A 21531-nucleotide genomic window follows, 5' to 3' on the forward strand; every position below is an offset into this window, starting at 1 on the left:
TTTTAAAAATTAATTTAAACAAATTGAATTTTGATAATGTAATATGATAAAAGAAAGTGGATTCGATTTACTTTCAATATGAAATACAGAGAGCATACGCAGATTAACCAAAATTCAGCGGGTGGGAACCTCTTGTGAGACTACTACTTATCCATGAAACTTGTTGACAGTGATGATCGTGCAGCTGAAAAGTTTTCCCGTGAAGATATTGAAAATAGCTTTCATGTCATGTTCACTGTTGAACAACCATCAACCTGAGAGAACAGGAACAAATAGTGTAAAGCATTCTCTCCCATAATTCAAACGATTTGCATATTCTGTGACTCTATAAAGGGAGATAATAGTTGCGTTAGTTTCTAAAAAAATTCATATCCTTGTTCTGGGAACTGGCAGTGAACTATCTCTTTCAACCTCTGGCATTCGATATGTTTGTAGGGACTGGACCACTAAGCACGAACTTTTAGTCATTGTTTGCAGCTCTCCTTACCGAGGTGCCAGATGATGCCCGTTAGGATGCTTAACTTTTCCAACCACATGGTTCCGGGTTCAGTCCCACTGCGTGGCACCTTGGGCAAGTGTCTTCTACTATAGTCTCGGGACGACCAAAGCCTTATGAGTGGTTTTGGTAGACGGAAACTGAAAGACGCCCGTCGTATACATGTGTATACATGTGTATATATATATATATATATATATATATATATATATATATATATATATATATATATATATATATATATATATATATATATGTATGTATGTGCGTGTATATGTTTGTGTCTGTTCCCCAACATCGCATGACAACCGATGGTGGTGTGTATACGTCCCTGTAACTTAGCGGTTCGGCAAAAAGTGGACGATATAATAAGTGCCAGGCTTACAAAGAATAAGTCCTGATGAAAATAAATTGAATCCGCTGTTTTAATGCTTGTTAAAATTTACAGCTTGTGTAAATTAAAAAGAAAAAGAATGCTTACAGCACCTAGGGTTCCCAAGCGGTCACCCATCTAAGTACTAACTAGGATCGATGTTGCTTAACTTCGGTGATCGGACGAGAACCGGTGCTTTCAACATGATATGGCCGTAAACATCTATATAGTAAATTTTAATCTATTTATTCTATAAACTTATACTAAATCATTTTCATTTTTTAGAATGTATTTTTCTTTCTTTCACTTTGTATATAACTTGGCAATCCTTCGGTAAAAAGACATTATCTTTCATCTTCACAGTGCCATCTTAGCGATCTTTCTATAAAAAACAAATTATCGTTCACCTTCACAGTGCTGAACAGTTAAACGCTGGCAACAACACTTACTAATCATTCACATCATATACTACTACCTATACATTGCACACTTTAACGACTTATGAACTTTCCCTATTTTCCTTCTCACTCTTACGGTCATTTAAGTTTTTATTTGCTTGGCACCCGTTATACACGTTCATCTTTACCAGAAAACAATTCACATTTTGTGCGCCAGTGCTTTCGAAACAATGTTATTATATGCCGGTGTAATGACGTTATACGACCGTTATATCCATTGGGTCGGATATAAAATAGCACCAATTTATTTACAGATTATACCCAGCATTGATACTGATCGCGCAAATGAGAAATAATGAATATATGTGCGGCCGTATTTTTCGCTTTTAAGTTGCAAAAAAATAAATGTTAAAGCCTCAATTTCTATATAAATTGAAAGAAATCAAATGTTCTGAAAAATAAAATTGCGTTAGTATGATATTATAGAATAAATACATTAAAATTTACTTCTCTGATGTTTACGGCCATATCACGTTGAAAACACCGGTTCTCGTCCAATCACCGAAGTTAAGCAACATCGAGCCTAGTTAGTACTTAGATGGGTGACCGCTTGGGAACCCTAGGAGCTGTAAGCATTTTTTTGGCTTCTTTTAACATTTTTTTAAAAATTAATTTAAACAAATTGAATTTTGACAATGTAATATGATAAAAGAAAGTGGATTCGATTTACTTTCAATATGAAATACAGAAAGCATACGCAGATTAACCAAAATTCAGCGGGTGGGAACCTCTTGTAAAACTACTACTTATCCATGAAACTTGTTGACAGTGGTGATCGTGCAGCTGAAAAGTTTTCCCGTGAAGATATTGAAAATAGCTTTCATGTCATGTTCACTGTTGAACAACCATCAACCTGAGAGAACAGGAACAAATAGTGTAAAGCATTCTCTCCCATAATTCAAACGATTTGCATATTCTGTGACTCTATAAAGGGAGATAATAGTTGCGTTAGTTTCTAAAAAAATTCATATGCTTGTTCTGGGAACTGGCAGTGAACTATCTCTTTCAACCTCTGGCATTCGATATGTTTGTAGGGACTGGACCACTAAGCACGAACTTTTAGTCATTGTTTGCAACTCGCCTTACCGAGGTGCCAGATGATGCCCGTTGGGATGCTTAACTTTTCCAACCACATGGTTCCGGATTCAGACCCACTGCGTGGCACCTTGGGCAAGTGTCTTCTACTATAGTCTCGGGACGACCAAAGCCTTATGAGTGGTTTTGGTAGACGGAAACTGAAAGAAGCCCGTCGTATACATGTGTATACATGTGTATATATATATATATATATATATATATATATATATATATATATATATATGTATGTATGTGCGTGTATATGTTTGTGTCTGTTCCCCAACATCGCATGACAACCGATGGTGGTGTGTATACGTCCCTGTAACTTAGCGGTTCGGCAAAAAGTGGACGATATAATAAGTGCCAGGCTTACAAAGAATAAGTCCTGATGAAAATAAATTGAATCCGCTGTTTTAATGCTTGTTAAAATTTACAGCTTGTGTAAATTAAAAAGAAAAAGAATGCTTACAGCACCTAGGGTTCCCAAGCGGTCACCCATCTAAGTACTAACTAGGCTCGATGTTGCTTAACTTCGGTGATCGGACGAGAACCGGTGCTTTCAACGTGATATGGCCGTAAACATCTATACAGTAAATTTTAATCTATTTATTCTATAAACTTATACTAAATCATTTTCATTTTTTAGAATGTATTTTTCTTTCTTTCACTTTGTATATAACTTGGCAATCCTTCGGTAAAAAGACATTATCTTTCATCTTCACAGTGCCATCTTAGCGATCTTTCTATAAAAAACAAATTATCGTTCACCTTCACAGTGCTGAACAGTTAAACGCTGGCAACAACACTTACTAATCATTCACATCATATACTACTACCTATACATTGCACACTTTAACGACTTATTAACTTTCCCTATTTTCCTTCTCACTCTTACGGTCATTTAAGTTTTTATTTGCTTGGCACCCGTTATACACGTTCATCTTTACCAGAAAACAATTCACATTTTGTGCGCCAGTGCTTTCGAAACAATGTTATTATATGCCGGTGTAATGACGTTATACGACCGTTATATCCATTGGGTCGGATATAAAATAGCACCAATTTATTTACAGATTATACCCAGCATTGATACTGATCGCGCAAATGAGAAATAATGAATATATGTGCGGCCGTATTTTTCGCTTTTAAGTTGCAAAAAAATAAATGTTAAAGCCTCAATTTCTATATAAATTGAAAGAAATCAAATGTTCTGAAAAATAAAATTGCTTTAGTATGATATTATAGAATAAATACATTAAAATTTACTTCTCTGATGTTTACGGCCATATCACGTTGAAAACACCGGTTCTCGTCCGATCACCGAAGTTAAGCAACATCGAGCCTAGTTAGTACTTAGATGGGTGACCGCTTGGGAACCCTAGGTGCTGTAAGCATTTTTTTTGCTTCTTTTAACATTTTTTTAAAAATTAATTTAAACAAATTGAATTTTGATAATGTAATATGATAAAAGAAAGTGGATTCGATTTACTTTCAATATGAAATACAGAGAGCATACGCAGATTAACCAAAATTCAGCGGGTGGGAACCTCTTGTGAGACTACTACTTATCCATGAAACTTGTTGACAGTGATGATCGTGCAGCTGAAAAGTTTTCCCGTGAAGATATTGAAAATAGCTTTCATGTCATGTTCACTGTTGAACAACCATCAACCTGAGAGAACAGGAACAAATAGTGTAAAGCATTCTCTCCCATAATTCAAACGATTTGCATATTCTGTGACTCTATAAAGGGAGATAATAGTTGCGTTAGTTTCTAAAAAAATTCATATCCTTGTTCTGGGAACTGGCAGTGAACTATCTCTTTCAACCTCTGGCATTCGATATGTTTGTAGGGACTGGACCACTAAGCACGAACTTTTAGTCATTGTTTGCAGCTCTCCTTACCGAGGTGCCAGATGATGCCCGTTAGGATGCTTAACTTTTCCAACCACATGGTTCCGGGTTCAGTCCCACTGCGTGGCACCTTGGGCAAGTGTCTTCTACTATAGTCTCGGGACGACCAAAGCCTTATGAGTGGTTTTGGTAGACGGAAACTGAAAGACGCCCGTCGTATACATGTGTATACATGTGTATATATATATATATATATATATATATATATATATATATATATATATATATATATATATATGTATGTATGTGCGTGTATATGTTTGTGTCTGTTCCCCAACATCGCATGACAACCGATGGTGGTGTGTATACGTCCCTGTAACTTAGCGGTTCGGCAAAAAGTGGACGATATAATAAGTGCCAGGCTTACAAAGAATAAGTCCTGATGAAAATAAATTGAATCCGCTGTTTTAATGCTTGTTAAAATTTACAGCTTGTGTAAATTAAAAAGAAAAAGAATGCTTACAGCACCTAGGGTTCCCAAGCGGTCACCCATCTAAGTACTAACTAGGCTCGATTTTGCTTAACTTCGGTGATCGGACGAGAACCGGTGCTTTCAACGTGATATGGCCGTAAACATCTATACAGTAAATTTTAATCTATTTATTCTATAAACTTATACTAAATCATTTTCATTTTTTAGAATGTATTTTTCTTTCTTTCACTTTGTATATAACTTGGCAATCCTTCGGTAAAAAGACATTATCTTTCATCTTCACAGTGCCATCTTAGCGATCTTTCTATAAAAAACAAATTATCGTTCACCTTCACAGTGCTGAACAGTTAAACGCTGGCAACAACACTTACTAATCATTCACATCATATACTACTACCTATACATTGCACACTTTAACGACTTATGAACTTTCCCTATTTTCCTTCTCACTCTTACGGTCATTTAAGTTTTTATTTGCTTGGCACCCGTTATACACGTTCATCTTTACCAGAAAACAATTCACATTTTGTGCGCCAGTGCTTTCGAAACAATGTTATTATATGCCGGTGTAATGACGTTATACGACCGTTATATCCATTGGGTCGGATATAAAATAGCACCAATTTATTTACAGATTATACCCAGCATTGATACTGATCGCGCAAATGAGAAATAATGAATATATGTGCGGCCGTATTTTTCGCTTCTAAGTTGCAAAAAAATAAATGTTAAAGCCTCAATTTCTATATAAATTGAAAGAAATCAAATGTTCTGAAAAATAAAATTGCGTTAGTATGATATTATAGAATAAATACATTAAAATTTACTTCTCTGATGTTTACGGCCATATCACGTTGAAAACACCGGTTCTCGTCCGATCACCGAAGTTAAGCAACATCGAGCCTAGTTAGTACTTAGATGGGTGACCGCTTGGGAACCCTAGGTGCTGTAAGCATTTTTTTTGCTTCTTTTAACATTTTTTTAAAAATTAATTTAAACAAATTGAATTTTGATAATGTAATATGATAAAAGAAAGTGGATTCGATTTACTTTCAATATGAAATACAGAGAGCATACGCAGATTAACCAAAATTCAGCGGGTGGGAACCTCTTGTGAGACTACTACTTATCCATGAAACTTGTTGACAGTGATGATCGTGCAGCTGAAAAGTTTTCCCGTGAAGATATTGAAAATAGCTTTCATGTCATGTTCACTGTTGAACAACCATCAACCTGAGAGAACAGGAACAAATAGTGTAAAGCATTCTCTCCCATAATTCAAACGATTTGCATATTCTGTGACTCTATAAAGGGAGATAATAGTTGCGTTAGTTTCTAAAAAAATTCATATCCTTGTTCTGGGAACTGGCAGTGAACTATCTCTTTCAACCTCTGGCATTCGATATGTTTGTAGGGACTGGACCACTAAGCACGAACTTTTAGTCATTGTTTGCAGCTCTCCTTACCGAGGTGCCAGATGATGCCCGTTAGGATGCTTAACTTTTCCAACCACATGGTTCCGGGTTCAGTCCCACTGCGTGGCACCTTGGGCAAGTGTCTTCTACTATAGTCTCGGGACGACCAAAGCCTTATGAGTGGTTTTGGTAGACGGAAACTGAAAGACGCCCGTCGTATACATGTGTATACATGTGTATATATATATATATATATATATATATATATATATATATATATATATATATATATATATGTATGTATGTGCGTGTATATGTTTGTGTCTGTTCCCCAACATCGCATGACAACCGATGGTGGTGTGTATACGTCCCTGTAACTTAGCGGTTCGGCAAAAAGTGGACGATATAATAAGTGCCAGGCTTACAAAGAATAAGTCCTGATGAAAATAAATTGAATCCGCTGTTTTAATGCTTGTTAAAATTTACAGCTTGTGTAAATTAAAAAGAAAAAGAATGCTTACAGCACCTAGGGTTCCCAAGCGGTCACCCATCTAAGTACTAACTAGGCTCGATTTTGCTTAACTTCGGTGATCGGACGAGAACCGGTGCTTTCAACGTGATATGGCCGTAAACATCTATACAGTAAATTTTAATCTATTTATTCTATAAACTTATACTAAATCATTTTCATTTTTTAGAATGTATTTTTCTTTCTTTCACTTTGTATATAACTTGGCAATCCTTCGGTAAAAAGACATTATCTTTCATCTTCACAGTGCCATCTTAGCGATCTTTCTATAAAAAACAAATTATCGTTCACCTTCACAGTGCTGAACAGTTAAACGCTGGCAACAACACTTACTAATCATTCACATCATATACTACTACCTATACATTGCACACTTTAACGACTTATGAACTTTCCCTATTTTCCTTCTCACTCTTACGGTCATTTAAGTTTTTATTTGCTTGGCACCCGTTATACACGTTCATCTTTACCAGAAAACAATTCACATTTTGTGCGCCAGTGCTTTCGAAACAATGTTATTATATGCCGGTGTAATGACGTTATACGACCGTTATATCCATTGGGTCGGATATAAAATAGCACCAATTTATTTACAGATTATACCCAGCATTGATACTGATCGCGCAAATGAGAAATAATGAATATATGTGCGGCCGTATTTTTCGCTTTTAAGTTGCAAAAAAATAAATGTTAAAGCCTCAATTTCTATATAAATTGAAAGAAATCAAATGTTCTGAAAAATAAAATTGCTTTAGTATGATATTATAGAATAAATACATTAAAATTTACTTCTCTGATGTTTACGGCCATATCACGTTGAAAACACCGGTTCTCGTCCGATCACCGAAGTTAAGCAACATCGAGCCTAGTTAGTACTTAGATGGGTGACCGCTTGGGAACCCTAGGTGCTGTAAGCATTTTTTTGGCTTCTTTTAACATTTTTTTAAAAATTAATTTAAACAAATTGAATTTTGACAATGTAATATGATAAAAGAAAGTGGATTCGATTTACTTTCAATATGAAATACAGAAAGCATACGCAGATTAACCAAAATTCAGCGGGTGGGAACCTCTTGTAAAACTACTACTTATCCATGAAACTTGTTGACAGTGGTGATCGTGCAGCTGAAAAGTTTTCCCGTGAAGATATTGAAAATAGCTTTCATGTCATGTTCACTGTTGAACAACCATCAACCTGAGAGAACAGGAACAAATAGTGTAAAGCATTCTCTCCCATAATTCAAACGATTTGCATATTCTGTGACTCTATAAAGGGAGATAATAGTTGCGTTAGTTTCTAAAAAAATTCATATGCTTGTTCTGGGAACTGGCAGTGAACTATCTCTTTCAACCTCTGGCATTCGATATGTTTGTAGGGACTGGACCACTAAGCACGAACTTTTAGTCATTGTTTGCAACTCGCCTTACCGAGGTGCCAGATGATGCCCGTTGGGATGCTTAACTTTTCCAACCACATGGTTCCGGATTCAGACCCACTGCGTGGCACCTTGGGCAAGTGTCTTCTACTATAGTCTCGGGACGACCAAAGCCTTATGAGTGGTTTTGGTAGACGGAAACTGAAAGAAGCCCGTCGTATACATGTGTATACATGTGTATATATATATATATATATATATATATATATATATATGTATGTATGTGCGTGTATATGTTTGTGTCTGTTCCCCAACATCGCATGACAACCGATGGTGGTGTGTATACGTCCCTGTAACTTAGCGGTTCGGCAAAAAGTGGACGATATAATAAGTGCCAGGCTTACAAAGAATAAGTCCTGATGAAAATAAATTGAATCCGCTGTTTTAATGCTTGTTAAAATTTACAGCTTGTGTAAATTAAAAAGAAAAAGAATGCTTACAGCACCTAGGGTTCCCAAGCGGTCACCCATCTAAGTACTAACTAGGCTCGATGTTGCTTAACTTCGGTGATCGGACGAGAACCGGTGCTTTCAACGTGATATGGCCGTAAACATCTATACAGTAAATTTTAATCTATTTATTCTATAAACTTATACTAAATCATTTTCATTTTTTAGAATGTATTTTTCTTTCTTTCACTTTGTATATAACTTGGCAATCCTTCGGTAAAAAGACATTATCTTTCATCTTCACAGTGCCATCTTAGCGATCTTTCTATAAAAAACAAATTATCGTTCACCTTCACAGTGCTGAACAGTTAAACGCTGGCAACAACACTTACTAATCATTCACATCATATACTACTACCTATACATTGCACACTTTAACGACTTATTAACTTTCCCTATTTTCCTTCTCACTCTTACGGTCATTTAAGTTTTTATTTGCTTGGCACCCGTTATACACGTTCATCTTTACCAGAAAACAATTCACATTTTGTGCGCCAGTGCTTTCGAAACAATGTTATTATATGCCGGTGTAATGACGTTATACGACCGTTATATCCATTGGGTCGGATATAAAATAGCACCAATTTATTTACAGATTATACCCAGCATTGATACTGATCGCGCAAATGAGAAATAATGAATATATGTGCGGCCGTATTTTTCGCTTTTAAGTTGCAAAAAAATAAATGTTAAAGCCTCAATTTCTATATAAATTGAAAGAAATCAAATGTTCTGAAAAATAAAATTGCTTTAGTATGATATTATAGAATAAATACATTAAAATTTACTTCTATGATGTTTACGGCCATATCACGTTGAAAACACCGGTTCTCGTCCGATCACCGAAGTTAAGCAACATCGAGCCTAGTTAGTACTTAGATGGGTGACCGCTTGGGAACCCTAGGTGCTGTAAGCATTTTTTTTGCTTCTTTTAACATTTTTTTAAAAATTAATTTAAACAAATTGAATTTTGATAATGTAATATGATAAAAGAAAGTGGATTCGATTTACTTTCAATATGAAATACAGAAAGCATACGCAGATTAACAAAAATTCAGCGGGTGGGAACCTCTTGTGAGACTACTACTTATCCATGAAACATGTTGACAGTGATGATCGTTCAGCTGAAAAGTTTTCCCGTGAAGATATTGAAAATAGCTTTCATGTCATGTTCACTGTTGAACAACCATCAACCTGAGAGAACAGGAACAAATAGTGTAAAGCATTCTCTCCCATAATTCAAACGATTTGCATATTCTGTGACTCTATAAAGGGAGATAATAGTTGCGTTAGTTTCTAAAAAAATTCATATCCTTGTTCTGGGAACTGGCAGTGAACTATCTCTTTCAACCTCTGGCATTCGATATGTTTGTAGGGACTGGACCACTAAGCACGAACTTTTAGTCATTGTTTGCAGCTCTCCTTACCGAGGTGCCAGATGATGCCCGTTGGGATGCTTAACTTTTCCAACCACATGGTTCCGGGTTCAGTCCCACTGCGTGGCACCTTGGGCAAGTGTCTTCTACTATAGTCTCGGGACGACCAAAGCCTTATGAGTGGTTTTGGTAGACGGAAACTGAAAGACGCCCGTCGTATACATGTGTATACATGTATATATATATATATATATATATATATATATATATATATATATATATATGTATGTATGTGCGTGTATATGTTTGTGTCTGTTCCCCAACATCGCATGACAACCGATGGTGGTGTGTATACGTCCCTGTAACTTAGCGGTTCGGCAAAAAGTGGACGATATAATAAGTGCCAGGCTTACAAAGAATAAGTCCTGATGAAAATAAATTGAATCCGCTGTTTTAATGCTTGTTAAAATTTACAGCTTGTGTAAATTAAAAAGAAAAAGAATGCTTACAGCACCTAGGGTTCCCAAGCGGTCACCCATCTAAGTACTAACTAGGCTCGATGTTGCTTAACTTCGGTGATCGGACGAGAACCGGTGCTTTCAACGTGATATGGCCGTAAACATCTATACAGTAAATTTTAATCTATTTATTCTATAAACTTATACTAAATCATTTTCATTTTTTAGAATGTATTTTTCTTTCTTTCACTTTGTATATAACTTGGCAATCCTTCGGTAAAAAGACATTATCTTTTATCTTCACAGTGCCATCTTAGCGATCTTTCTATAAAAAACAAATTATCGTTCACCTTCACAGTGCTGAACAGTTAAACGCTGGCAACAACACTTACTAATCATTCACATCATATACTACTACCTATACATTGCACACTTTAACGACTTATGAACTTTCCCTATTTTCCTTCTCACTCTTACGGTCATTTAAGTTTTTATTTGCTTGGCACCCGTTATACACGTTCATCTTTACCAGAAAACAATTCACATTTTGTGCGCCAGTGCTTTCGAAACAATGTTATTATATGCCGGTGTAATGACGTTATACGACCGTTATATCCATTGGGTCGGATATAAAATAGCACCAATTTATTTACAGATTATACCCAGCATTGATACTGATCGCGCAAATGAGAAATAATGAATATATGTGCGGCCGTATTTTTCGCTTTTAAGTTGCAAAAAAATAAATGTTAAAGCCTCAATTTCTATATAAATTGAAAGAAATCAAATGTTCTGAAAAATAAAATTGCTTTAGTATGATATTATAGAATAAATACATTAAAATTTACTTCTCTGATGTTTACGGCCATATCACGTTGAAAACACCGGTTCTCGTCCGATCACCGAAGTTAAGCAACATCGAGCCTAGTTAGTACTTAGATGGGTGACCGCTTGGGAACCCTAGGTGCTGTAAGCATTTTTTTGGCTTCTTTTAACATTTTTTTAAAAATTAATTTAAACAAATTGAATTTTGACAATGTAATATGATAAAAGAAAGTGGATTCGATTTACTTTCAATATGAAATACAGAAAGCATACGCAGATTAACCAAAATTCAGCGGGTGGGAACCTCTTGTAAAACTACTACTTATCCATGAAACTTGTTGACAGTGGTGATCGTGCAGCTGAAAAGTTTTCCCGTGAAGATATTGAAAATAGCTTTCATGTCATGTTCACTGTTGAACAACCATCAACCTGAGAGAACAGGAACAAATAGTGTAAAGCATTCTCTCCCATAATTCAAACGATTTGCATATTCTGTGACTCTATAAAGGGAGATAATAGTTGCGTTAGTTTCTAAAAAAATTCATATGCTTGTTCTGGGAACTGGCAGTGAACTATCTCTTTCAACCTCTGGCATTCGATATGTTTGTAGGGACTGGACCACTAAGCACGAACTTTTAGTCATTGTTTGCAACTCGCCTTACCGAGGTGCCAGATGATGCCCGTTGGGATGCTTAACTTTTCCAACCACATGGTTCCGGATTCAGACCCACTGCGTGGCACCTTGGGCAAGTGTCTTCTACTATAGTCTCGGGACGACCAAAGCCTTATGAGTGGTTTTGGTAGACGGAAACTGAAAGAAGCCCGTCGTATACATGTGTATACATGTGTATATATATATATATATATATATATATATATATATATATATATATATATATATGTATGTATGTGCGTGTATATGTTTGTGTCTGTTCCCCAACATCGCATGACAACCGATGGTGGTGTGTATACGTCCCTGTAACTTAGCGGTTCGGCAAAAAGTGGACGATATAATAAGTGCCAGGCTTACAAAGAATAAGTCCTGATGAAAATAAATTGAATCCGCTGTTTTAATGCTTGTTAAAATTTACAGCTTGTGTAAATTAAAAAGAAAAAGAATGCTTACAGCACCTAGGGTTCCCAAGCGGTCACCCATCTAAGTACTAACTAGGTTCGATGTTGCTTAACTTCGGTGATCGGACGAGAACCGGTGCTTTCAACGTGATATGGCCGTAAACATCTATACAGTAAATTTTAATCTATTTATTCTATAAACTTATACTAAATCATTTTCATTTTTTAGAATGTATTTTTCTTTCTTTCACTTTGTATATAACTTGGCAATCCTTCGGTAAAAAGACATTATCTTTCATCTTCACAGTGCCATCTTAGCGATCTTTCTATAAAAAACAAATTATCGTTCACCTTCACAGTGCTGAACAGTTAAACGCTGGCAACAACACTTACTAATCATTCACATCATATACTACTACCTATACATTGCACACTTTAACGACTTATTAACTTTCCCTATTTTCCTTCTCACTCTTACGGTCATTTAAGTTTTTATTTGCTTGGCACCCGTTATACACGTTCATCTTTACCAGAAAACAATTCACATTTTGTGCGCCAGTGCTTTCGAAACAATGTTATTATATGCCGGTGTAATGACGTTATACGACCGTTATATCCATTGGGTCGGATATAAAATAGCACCAATTTATTTACAGATTATACCCAGCATTGATACTGATCGCGCAAATGAGAAATAATGAATATATGTGCGGCCGTATTTTTCGCTTTTAAGTTGCAAAAAAATAAATGTTAAAGCCTCAATTTCTATATAAATTGAAAGAAATCAAATGTTCTGAAAAATAAAATTGCTTTAGTATGATATTATAGAATAAATACATTAAAATTTACTTCTCTGATGTTTACGGCCATATCACGTTGAAAACACCGGTTCTCGTCCGATCACCGAAGTTAAGCAACATCGAGCCTAGTTAGTACTTAGATGGGTGACCGCTTGGGAACCCTAGGTGCTGTAAGCATTTTTTTTGCTTCTTTTAACATTTTTTTAAAAATTAATTTAAACAAATTGAATTTTGATAATGTAATATGATAAAAGAAAGTGGATTCGATTTACTTTCAATATGAAATACAGAGAGCATACGCAGATTAACCAAAATTCAGCGGGTGGGAACCTCTTGTGAGACTACTACTTATCCATGAAACTTGTTGACAGTGATGATCGTGCAGCTGAAAAGTTTTCCCGTGAAGATATTGAAAATAGCTTTCATGTCATGTTCACTGTTGAACAACCATCAACCTGAGAGAACAGGAACAAATAGTGTAAAGCATTCTCTCCCATAATTCAAACGATTTGCATATTCTGTGACTCTATAAAGGGAGATAATAGTTGCGTTAGTTTCTAAAAAAATTCATATCCTTGTTCTGGGAACTGGCAGTGAACTATCTCTTTCAACCTCTGGCATTCGATATGTTTGTAGGGACTGGACCACTAAGCACGAACTTTTAGTCATTGTTTGCAGCTCTCCTTACCGAGGTGCCAGATGATGCCCGTTAGGATGCTTAACTTTTCCAACCACATGGTTCCGGGTTCAGTCCCACTGCGTGGCACCTTGGGCAAGTGTCTTCTACTATAGTCTCGGGACGACCAAAGCCTTATGAGTGGTTTTGGTAGACGGAAACTGAAAGACGCCCGTCGTATACATGTGTATACATGTGTATATATATATATATATATATATATATATATATATATATATATATATATATATATGTATGTATGTGCGTGTATATGTTTGTGTCTGTTCCCCAACATCGCATGACAACCGATGGTGGTGTGTATACGTCCCTGTAACTTAGCGGTTCGGCAAAAAGTGGACGATATAATAAGTGCCAGGCTTACAAAGAATAAGTCCTGATGAAAATAAATTGAATCCGCTGTTTTAATGCTTGTTAAAATTTACAGCTTGTGTAAATTAAAAAGAAAAAGAATGCTTACAGCACCTAGGGTTCCCAAGCGGTCACCCATCTAAGTACTAACTAGGCTCGATTTTGCTTAACTTCGGTGATCGGACGAGAACCGGTGCTTTCAACGTGATATGGCCGTAAACATCTATACAGTAAATTTTAATCTATTTATTCTATAAACTTATACTAAATCATTTTCATTTTTTAGAATGTATTTTTCTTTCTTTCACTTTGTATATAACTTGGCAATCCTTCGGTAAAAAGACATTATCTTTCATCTTCACAGTGCCATCTTAGCGATCTTTCTATAAAAAACAAATTATCGTTCACCTTCACAGTGCTGAACAGTTAAACGCTGGCAACAACACTTACTAATCATTCACATCATATACTACTACCTATACATTGCACACTTTAACGACTTATGAACTTTCCCTATTTTCCTTCTCACTCTTACGGTCATTTAAGTTTTTATTTGCTTGGCACCCGTTATACACGTTCATCTTTACCAGAAAACAATTCACATTTTGTGCGCCAGTGCTTTCGAAACAATGTTATTATATGCCGGTGTAATGACGTTATACGACCGTTATATCCATTGGGTCGGATATAAAATAGCACCAATTTATTTACAGATTATACCCAGCATTGATACTGATCGCGCAAATGAGAAATAATGAATATATGTGCGGCCGTATTTTTCGCTTTTAAGTTGCAAAAAAATAAATGTTAAAGCCTCAATTTCTATATAAATTGAAAGAAATCAAATGTTCTGAAAAATAAAATTGCTTTAGTATGATATTATAGAATAAATACATTAAAATTTACTTCTCTGATGTTTACGGCCATATCACGTTGAAAACACCGGTTCTCGTCCGATCACCGAAGTTAAGCAACATCGAGCCTAGTTAGTACTTAGATGGGTGACCGCTTGGGAACCCTAGGTGCTGTAAGCATTTTTTTGGCTTCTTTTAACATTTTTTTAAAAATTAATTTAAACAAATTGAATTTTGACAATGTAATATGATAAAAGAAAGTGGATTCGATTTACTTTCAATATGAAATACAGAAAGCATACGCAGATTAACCAAAATTCAGCGGGTGGGAACCTCTTGTAAAACTACTACTTATCCATGAAACTTGTTGACAGTGGTGATCGTGCAGCTGAAAAGTTTTCCCGTGAAGATATTGAAAATAGCTTTCATGTCATGTTCACTGTTGAACAACCATCAACCTGAGAGAACAGGAACAAATAGTGTAAAGCATTCTCTCCCATAATTCAAACGATTTGCATATTCTGTGACTCTATAAAGGGAGATAATAGTTGCGTTAGTTTCTAAAAAAATTCATATGCTTGTTCTGGGAACTGGCAGTGAACTATCTCTTTCAACCTCTGGCATTCGATATGTTTGTAGGGACTGGACCACTAAGCACGAACTTTTAGTCATTGTTTGCAACTCGCCTTACCGAGGTGCCAGATGATGCCCGTTGGGATGCTTAACTTTTCCAACCACATGGTTCCGGATTCAGACCCACTGCGTGGCACCTTGGGCAAGTGTCTTCTACTATAGTCTCGGGACGACCAAAGCCTTATGAGTGGTTTTGGTAGACGGAAACTGAAAGAAGCCCGTCGTATACATGTGTATACATGTGTATATATATATATATATATATATATATATATATATGTATGTATGTGCGTGTATATGTTTGTGTCTGTTCCCCAACATCGCATGACAACCGATGGTGGTGTGTATACGTCCCTGTAACTTAGCGGTTCGGCAAAAAGTGGACGATATAATAAGTGCCAGGCTTACAAAGAATAAGTCCTGATGAAAATAAATTGAATCCGCTGTTTTAATGCTTGTTAAAATTTACAGCTTGTGTAAATTAAAAAGAAAAAGAATGCTTACAGCACCTAGGGTTCCCAAGCGGTCACCCATCTAAGTACTAACTAGGCTCGATGTTGCTTAACTTCGGTGATCGGACGAGAACCGGTGCTTTCAACGTGATATGGCCGTAAACATCTATACAGTAAATTTTAATCTATTTATTCTATAAACTTATACTAAATCATTTTCATTTTTTAGAATGTATTTTTCTTTCTTTCACTTTGTATATAACTTGGCAATCCTTCGGTAAAAAGACATTATCTTTCATCTTCACAGTGCCATCTTAGCGATCTTTCTATAAAAAACAAATTATCGTTCACCTTCACAGTGCTGAACAGTTAAACGCTGGCAACAACACTTACTAATCATTCACATCATATACTACTACCTATACATTGCACACTTTAACGACTTATTAACTTTCCCTATTTTCCTTCTCACTCTTACGGTCATTTAAGTTTTTATTTGCTTGGCACCCGTTATACACGTTCATCTTTACCAGAAAACAATTCACATTTTGTGCGCCAGTGCTTTCGAAACAATGTTATTATATGCCGGTGTAATGACGTTATACGACCGTTATATCCATTGGGTCGGATATAAAATAGCACCAATTTATTTACAGATTATACCCAGCATTGATACTGATCGCGCAAATGAGAAATAATGAATATATGTGCGGCCGTATTTTTCGCTTTTAAGTTGCAAAAAAATAAATGTTAAAGCCTCAATTTCTATATAAATTGAAAGAAATCAAATGTTCTGAAAAATAAAATTGCTTTAGTATGATATTATAGAATAAATACATTAAAATTTACTTCTATGATGTTTACGGCCATATCACGTTGAAAACACCGGTTCTCGTCCGATCACCGAAGTTAAGCAACATCGAGCCTAGTTAGTACTTAGATGGGTGACCGCTTGGGAACCCTAGGTGCTGTAAGCATTTTTTTTTGCTTCTTTTAACATTTTTTTAAAAATTAATTTAAACAAATTGAATTTTGATAATGTAATATGATAAAAGAAAGTGGATTCGATTTACTTTCAATATGAAATACAGAAAGCATACGCAGATTAACCAAAATTCAGCGGGTGGGAACCTCTTGTGAGACTACTACTTATCCATGAAACATGTTGACAGTGATGATCGTTCAGCTGAAAAGTTTTCCCGTGAAGATATTGAAAATAGCTTTCATGTCATGTTCACTGTTGAACAACCATCAACCTGAGAGAACAGGAACAAATAGTGTAAAGCATTCTCTCCCATAATTCAAACGATTTGCATATTCTGTGACTCTATAAAGGGAGATAATAGTTGCGTTAGTTTCTAAAAAAATTCATATCCTTGTTCTGGGAACTGGCAGTGAACTATCTCTTTCAACCTCTGGCATTCGATATGTTTGTAGGGACTGGACCACTAAGCACGAACTTTTAGTCATTGTTTGCAGCTCTCCTTACCGAGGTGCCAGATGATGCCCGTTGGGATGCTTAACTTTTCCAACCACATGGTTCCGGGTTCAGTCCCACTGCGTGGCACCTTGGGCAAGTGTCTTCTACTATAGTCTCGGGACGACCAAAGCCTTATGAGTGGTTTTGGTAGACGGAAACTGAAAGACGCCCGTCGTATACATGTGTATACATGTATATATATATATATATATATATATATATATATATATATATATATATATGTATGTATGTGCGTGTATATGTTTGTGTCTGTTCCCCAACATCGCATGACAACCGATGGTGGTGTGTATACGTCCCTGTAACTTAGCGGTTCGGCAAAAAGTGGACGATATAATAAGTGCCAGGCTTACAAAGAATAAGTCCTGATGAAAATAAATTGAATCCGCTGTTTTAATGCTTGTTAAAATTTACAGCTTGTGTAAATTAAAAAGAAAAAGAATGCTTACAGCACCTAGGGTTCCCAAGCGGTCACCCATCTAAGTACTAACTAGGCTCGATGTTGCTTAACTTCGGTGATCGGACGAGAACCGGTGCTTTCAACGTGATATGGCCGTAAACATCTATACAGTAAATTTTAATCTATTTATTCTATAAACTTATACTAAATCATTTTCATTTTTTAGAATGTATTTTTCTTTCTTTCACTTTGTATATAACTTGGCAATCCTTCGGTAAAAAGACATTATCTTTTATCTTCACAGTGCCATCTTAGCGATCTTTCTATAAAAAACAAATTATCGTTCACCTTCACAGTGCTGAACAGTTAAACGCTGGCAACAACACTTACTAATCATTCACATCATATACTACTACCTATACATTGCACACTTTAACGACTTATGAACTTTCCCTATTTTCCTTCTCACTCTTACGGTCATTTAAGTTTTTATTTGCTTGGCACCCGTTATACACGTTCATCTTTACCAGAAAACAATTCACATTTTGTGCGCCAGTGCTTTCGAAACAATGTTATTATATGCCGGTGTAATGACGTTATACGACCGTTATATCCATTGGGTCGGATATAAAATAGCACCAATTTATTTACAGATTATACCCAGCATTGATACTGATCGCGCAAATGAGAAATAATGAATATATGTGCGGCCGTATTTTTCGCTTTTAAGTTGCAAAAAAATAAATGTTAAAGCCTCAATTTCTATATAAATTGAAAGAAATCAAATGTTCTGAAAAATAAAATTGCTTTAGTATGATATTATAGAATAAATACATTAAAATTTACTTCTCTGATGTTTACGGCCATATCACGTTGAAAACACCGGTTCTCGTCCGATCACCGAAGTTAAGCAACATCGAGCCTAGTTAGTACTTAGATGGGTGACCGCTTGGGAACCCTAGGTGCTGTAAGCATTTTTTTGGCTTCTTTTAACATTTTTTTAAAAATTAATTTAAACAAATTGAATTTTGACAATGTAATATGATAAAAGAAAGTGGATTCGATTTACTTTCAATATGAAATACAGAAAGCATACGCAGATTAACCAAAATTCAGCGGGTGGGAACCTCTTGTAAAACTACTACTTATCCATGAAACTTGTTGACAGTGGTGATCGTGCAGCTGAAAAGTTTTCCCGTGAAGATATTGAAAATAGCTTTCATGTCATGTTCACTGTTGAACAACCATCAACCTGAGAGAACAGGAACAAATAGTGTAAAGCATTCTCTCCCATAATTCAAACGATTTGCATATTCTGTGACTCTATAAAGGGAGATAATAGTTGCGTTAGTTTCTAAAAAAATTCATATGCTTGTTCTGGGAACTGGCAGTGAACTATCTCTTTCAACCTCTGGCATTCGATATGTTTGTAGGGACTGGACCACTAAGCACGAACTTTTAGTCATTGTTTGCAACTCGCCTTACCGAGGTGCCAGATGATGCCCGTTGGGATGCTTAACTTTTCCAACCACATGGTTCCGGATTCAGACCCACTGCGTGGCACCTTGGGCAAGTGTCTTCTACTATAGTCTCGGGACGACCAAAGCCTTATGAGTGGTTTTGGTAGACGGAAACTGAAAGAAGCCCGTCGTATACATGTGTATACATGTGTATATATATATATATATATATATATATATATATATATATATATATATATGTATGTATGTGCGTGTATATGTTTGTGTCTGTTCCCCAACATCGCATGACAACCGATGGTGGTGTGTATACGTCCCTGTAACTTAGCGGTTCGGCAAAAAGTGGACGATATAATAAGTGCCAGGCTTACAAAGAATAAGTCCTGATGAAAATAAATTGAATCCGCTGTTTTAATGCTTGTTAAAATTTACAGCTTGTGTAAATTAAAAAGAAAAAGAATGCTTACAGCACCTAGGGTTCCCAAGCGGTCACCCATCTAAGTACTAACTAGGCTCGATTTTGCTTAACTTCGGTGATCGGACGAGAACCGGTGCTTTCAACGTGATATGGCCGTAAACATCTATACAGTAAATTTTAATCTATTTATTCTATAAACTTATACTAAATCATTTTCATTTTTTAGAATGTATTTTTCTTTCTTTCACTTTGTATATAACTTGGCAATCCTTCGGTAAAAAGACATTATCTTTCATCTTCACAGTGCCATCTTAGCGATCTTTCTATAAAAAACAAATTATCGTTCACCTTCACAGTGCTGAACAGTTAAACGCTGGCAACAACACTTACTAATCATTCACATCATATACTACTACCTATACATTGCACACTTTAACGACTTATGAACTTTCCCTATTTTCCTTCTCACTCTTACGGTCATTTAAGTTTTTATTTGCTTGGCACCCGTTATACACGTTCATCTTTACCAGAAAACAATTCACATTTTGTGCGCCAGTGCTTTCGAAACAATGTTATTATATGCCGGTGTAATGACGTTATACGACCGTTATATCCATTGGGTCGGATATAAAATAGCACCAATTTATTTACAGATTATACCCAGCATTGATACTGATCGCGCAAATGAGAAATAATGAATATATGTGCGGCCGTATTTTTCGCTTTTAAGTTGCAAAAAAATAAATGTTAAAGCCTCAATTTCTATATAAATTGAAAGAAATCAAATGTTCTGAAAAATAAAATTGCTTTAGTATGATATTATAGAATAAATACATTAAAATTTACTTCTCTGATGTTTACGGCCATATCACGTTGAAAACACCGGTTCTCGTCCGATCACCGAAGTTAAGCAACATCGAGCCTAGTTAGTACTTAGATGGGTGACCGCTTGGGAACCCTAGGTGCTGTAAGCATTTTTTTGGCTTCTTTTAACATTTTTTTAAAAATTAATTTAAACAAATTGAATTTTGACAATGTAATATGATAAAAGAAAGTGGATTCGATTTACTTTCAATATGAAATACAGAAAGCATACGCAGATTAACCAAAATTCAGCGGGTGGGAACCTCTTGTAAAACTACTACTTATCCATGAAACTTGTTGACAGTGGTGATCGTGCAGCTGAAAAGTTTTCCCGTGAAGATATTGAAAATAGCTTTCATGTCATGTTCACTGTTGAACAACCATCAACCTGAGAGAACAGGAACAAATAGTGTAAAGCATTCTCTCCCATAATTCAAACGATTTGCATATTCTGTGACTCTATAAAGGGAGATAATAGTTGCGTTAGTTTCTAAAAAAATTCATATGCTTGTTCTGGGAACTGGCAGTGAACTATCTCTTTCAACCTCTGGCATTCGATATGTTTGTAGGGACTGGACCACTAAGCACGAACTTTTAGTCATTGTTTGCAACTCGCCTTACCGAGGTGCCAGATGATGCCCGTTGGGATGCTTAACTTTTCCAACCACATGGTTCCGGATTCAGACCCACTGCGTGGCACCTTGGGCAAGTGTCTTCTACTATAGTCTCGGGACGACCAAAGCCTTATGAGTGGTTTTGGTAGACGGAAACTGAAA

General features: G+C 35.9%; 22 non-coding genes across 22 annotated transcripts; 11 read left to right on the plus strand and 11 right to left on the minus strand.

Moving 5' to 3' along the window:
• Positions 1-970: 970 nt before the first annotated feature.
• Positions 971-1089, minus strand: LOC149130065 (5S ribosomal RNA). The gene has a single exon (XR_016239986.1). It is a non-coding gene; the product is annotated as a 5S ribosomal RNA (ribosomal RNA).
• Positions 1090-1783: 694 nt separating this feature from the next.
• On the plus strand, positions 1784-1902 carry LOC149130066 (5S ribosomal RNA). Its single transcript, XR_016239518.1, has one exon. It is a non-coding gene; the product is annotated as a 5S ribosomal RNA (ribosomal RNA).
• A 964-nt stretch (positions 1903-2866) lies between these two features.
• Positions 2867-2985, minus strand: LOC149130067 (5S ribosomal RNA). Its single transcript, XR_016239967.1, has one exon. It is a non-coding gene; the product is annotated as a 5S ribosomal RNA (ribosomal RNA).
• Positions 2986-3679: 694 nt separating this feature from the next.
• Positions 3680-3798, plus strand: LOC149130068 (5S ribosomal RNA). The gene has a single exon (XR_016239718.1). It is a non-coding gene; the product is annotated as a 5S ribosomal RNA (ribosomal RNA).
• A 976-nt stretch (positions 3799-4774) lies between these two features.
• On the minus strand, positions 4775-4893 carry LOC149130069 (5S ribosomal RNA). The gene has a single exon (XR_016239406.1). It is a non-coding gene; the product is annotated as a 5S ribosomal RNA (ribosomal RNA).
• Positions 4894-5587: 694 nt separating this feature from the next.
• LOC149130070 (5S ribosomal RNA) lies at positions 5588-5706 on the plus strand. Its single transcript, XR_016239719.1, has one exon. It is a non-coding gene; the product is annotated as a 5S ribosomal RNA (ribosomal RNA).
• A 974-nt stretch (positions 5707-6680) lies between these two features.
• On the minus strand, positions 6681-6799 carry LOC149130071 (5S ribosomal RNA). Its single transcript, XR_016239407.1, has one exon. It is a non-coding gene; the product is annotated as a 5S ribosomal RNA (ribosomal RNA).
• Positions 6800-7493: 694 nt separating this feature from the next.
• Positions 7494-7612, plus strand: LOC149130072 (5S ribosomal RNA). Its single transcript, XR_016239720.1, has one exon. It is a non-coding gene; the product is annotated as a 5S ribosomal RNA (ribosomal RNA).
• A 952-nt stretch (positions 7613-8564) lies between these two features.
• LOC149130073 (5S ribosomal RNA) lies at positions 8565-8683 on the minus strand. The gene has a single exon (XR_016239968.1). It is a non-coding gene; the product is annotated as a 5S ribosomal RNA (ribosomal RNA).
• Positions 8684-9377: 694 nt separating this feature from the next.
• On the plus strand, positions 9378-9496 carry LOC149130074 (5S ribosomal RNA). Its single transcript, XR_016239721.1, has one exon. It is a non-coding gene; the product is annotated as a 5S ribosomal RNA (ribosomal RNA).
• Positions 9497-10458: 962 nt separating this feature from the next.
• LOC149130075 (5S ribosomal RNA) lies at positions 10459-10577 on the minus strand. Its single transcript, XR_016239969.1, has one exon. It is a non-coding gene; the product is annotated as a 5S ribosomal RNA (ribosomal RNA).
• A 694-nt stretch (positions 10578-11271) lies between these two features.
• LOC149130076 (5S ribosomal RNA) lies at positions 11272-11390 on the plus strand. The gene has a single exon (XR_016239722.1). It is a non-coding gene; the product is annotated as a 5S ribosomal RNA (ribosomal RNA).
• A 968-nt stretch (positions 11391-12358) lies between these two features.
• Positions 12359-12477, minus strand: LOC149130077 (5S ribosomal RNA). The gene has a single exon (XR_016239305.1). It is a non-coding gene; the product is annotated as a 5S ribosomal RNA (ribosomal RNA).
• Positions 12478-13171: 694 nt separating this feature from the next.
• Positions 13172-13290, plus strand: LOC149130078 (5S ribosomal RNA). Its single transcript, XR_016239723.1, has one exon. It is a non-coding gene; the product is annotated as a 5S ribosomal RNA (ribosomal RNA).
• A 970-nt stretch (positions 13291-14260) lies between these two features.
• Positions 14261-14379, minus strand: LOC149130079 (5S ribosomal RNA). The gene has a single exon (XR_016239408.1). It is a non-coding gene; the product is annotated as a 5S ribosomal RNA (ribosomal RNA).
• Positions 14380-15073: 694 nt separating this feature from the next.
• LOC149130080 (5S ribosomal RNA) lies at positions 15074-15192 on the plus strand. Its single transcript, XR_016239724.1, has one exon. It is a non-coding gene; the product is annotated as a 5S ribosomal RNA (ribosomal RNA).
• A 950-nt stretch (positions 15193-16142) lies between these two features.
• Positions 16143-16261, minus strand: LOC149130081 (5S ribosomal RNA). Its single transcript, XR_016239970.1, has one exon. It is a non-coding gene; the product is annotated as a 5S ribosomal RNA (ribosomal RNA).
• A 694-nt stretch (positions 16262-16955) lies between these two features.
• LOC149130082 (5S ribosomal RNA) lies at positions 16956-17074 on the plus strand. The gene has a single exon (XR_016239725.1). It is a non-coding gene; the product is annotated as a 5S ribosomal RNA (ribosomal RNA).
• Positions 17075-18037: 963 nt separating this feature from the next.
• On the minus strand, positions 18038-18156 carry LOC149130083 (5S ribosomal RNA). Its single transcript, XR_016239971.1, has one exon. It is a non-coding gene; the product is annotated as a 5S ribosomal RNA (ribosomal RNA).
• Positions 18157-18850: 694 nt separating this feature from the next.
• On the plus strand, positions 18851-18969 carry LOC149130084 (5S ribosomal RNA). The gene has a single exon (XR_016239726.1). It is a non-coding gene; the product is annotated as a 5S ribosomal RNA (ribosomal RNA).
• Positions 18970-19933: 964 nt separating this feature from the next.
• LOC149130085 (5S ribosomal RNA) lies at positions 19934-20052 on the minus strand. Its single transcript, XR_016239409.1, has one exon. It is a non-coding gene; the product is annotated as a 5S ribosomal RNA (ribosomal RNA).
• A 694-nt stretch (positions 20053-20746) lies between these two features.
• LOC149130086 (5S ribosomal RNA) lies at positions 20747-20865 on the plus strand. Its single transcript, XR_016239728.1, has one exon. It is a non-coding gene; the product is annotated as a 5S ribosomal RNA (ribosomal RNA).
• Positions 20866-21531: the final 666 nt, after the last annotated feature.

The sequence above is a fragment of the Octopus bimaculoides genome, unplaced genomic scaffold, assembly GCF_046866305.1.
Source record: "Octopus bimaculoides isolate indiv1 unplaced genomic scaffold, ASM4686630v1 contig39, whole genome shotgun sequence".
Lineage (NCBI taxonomy): Eukaryota > Metazoa > Mollusca > Cephalopoda > Octopoda > Octopodidae > Octopus > Octopus bimaculoides.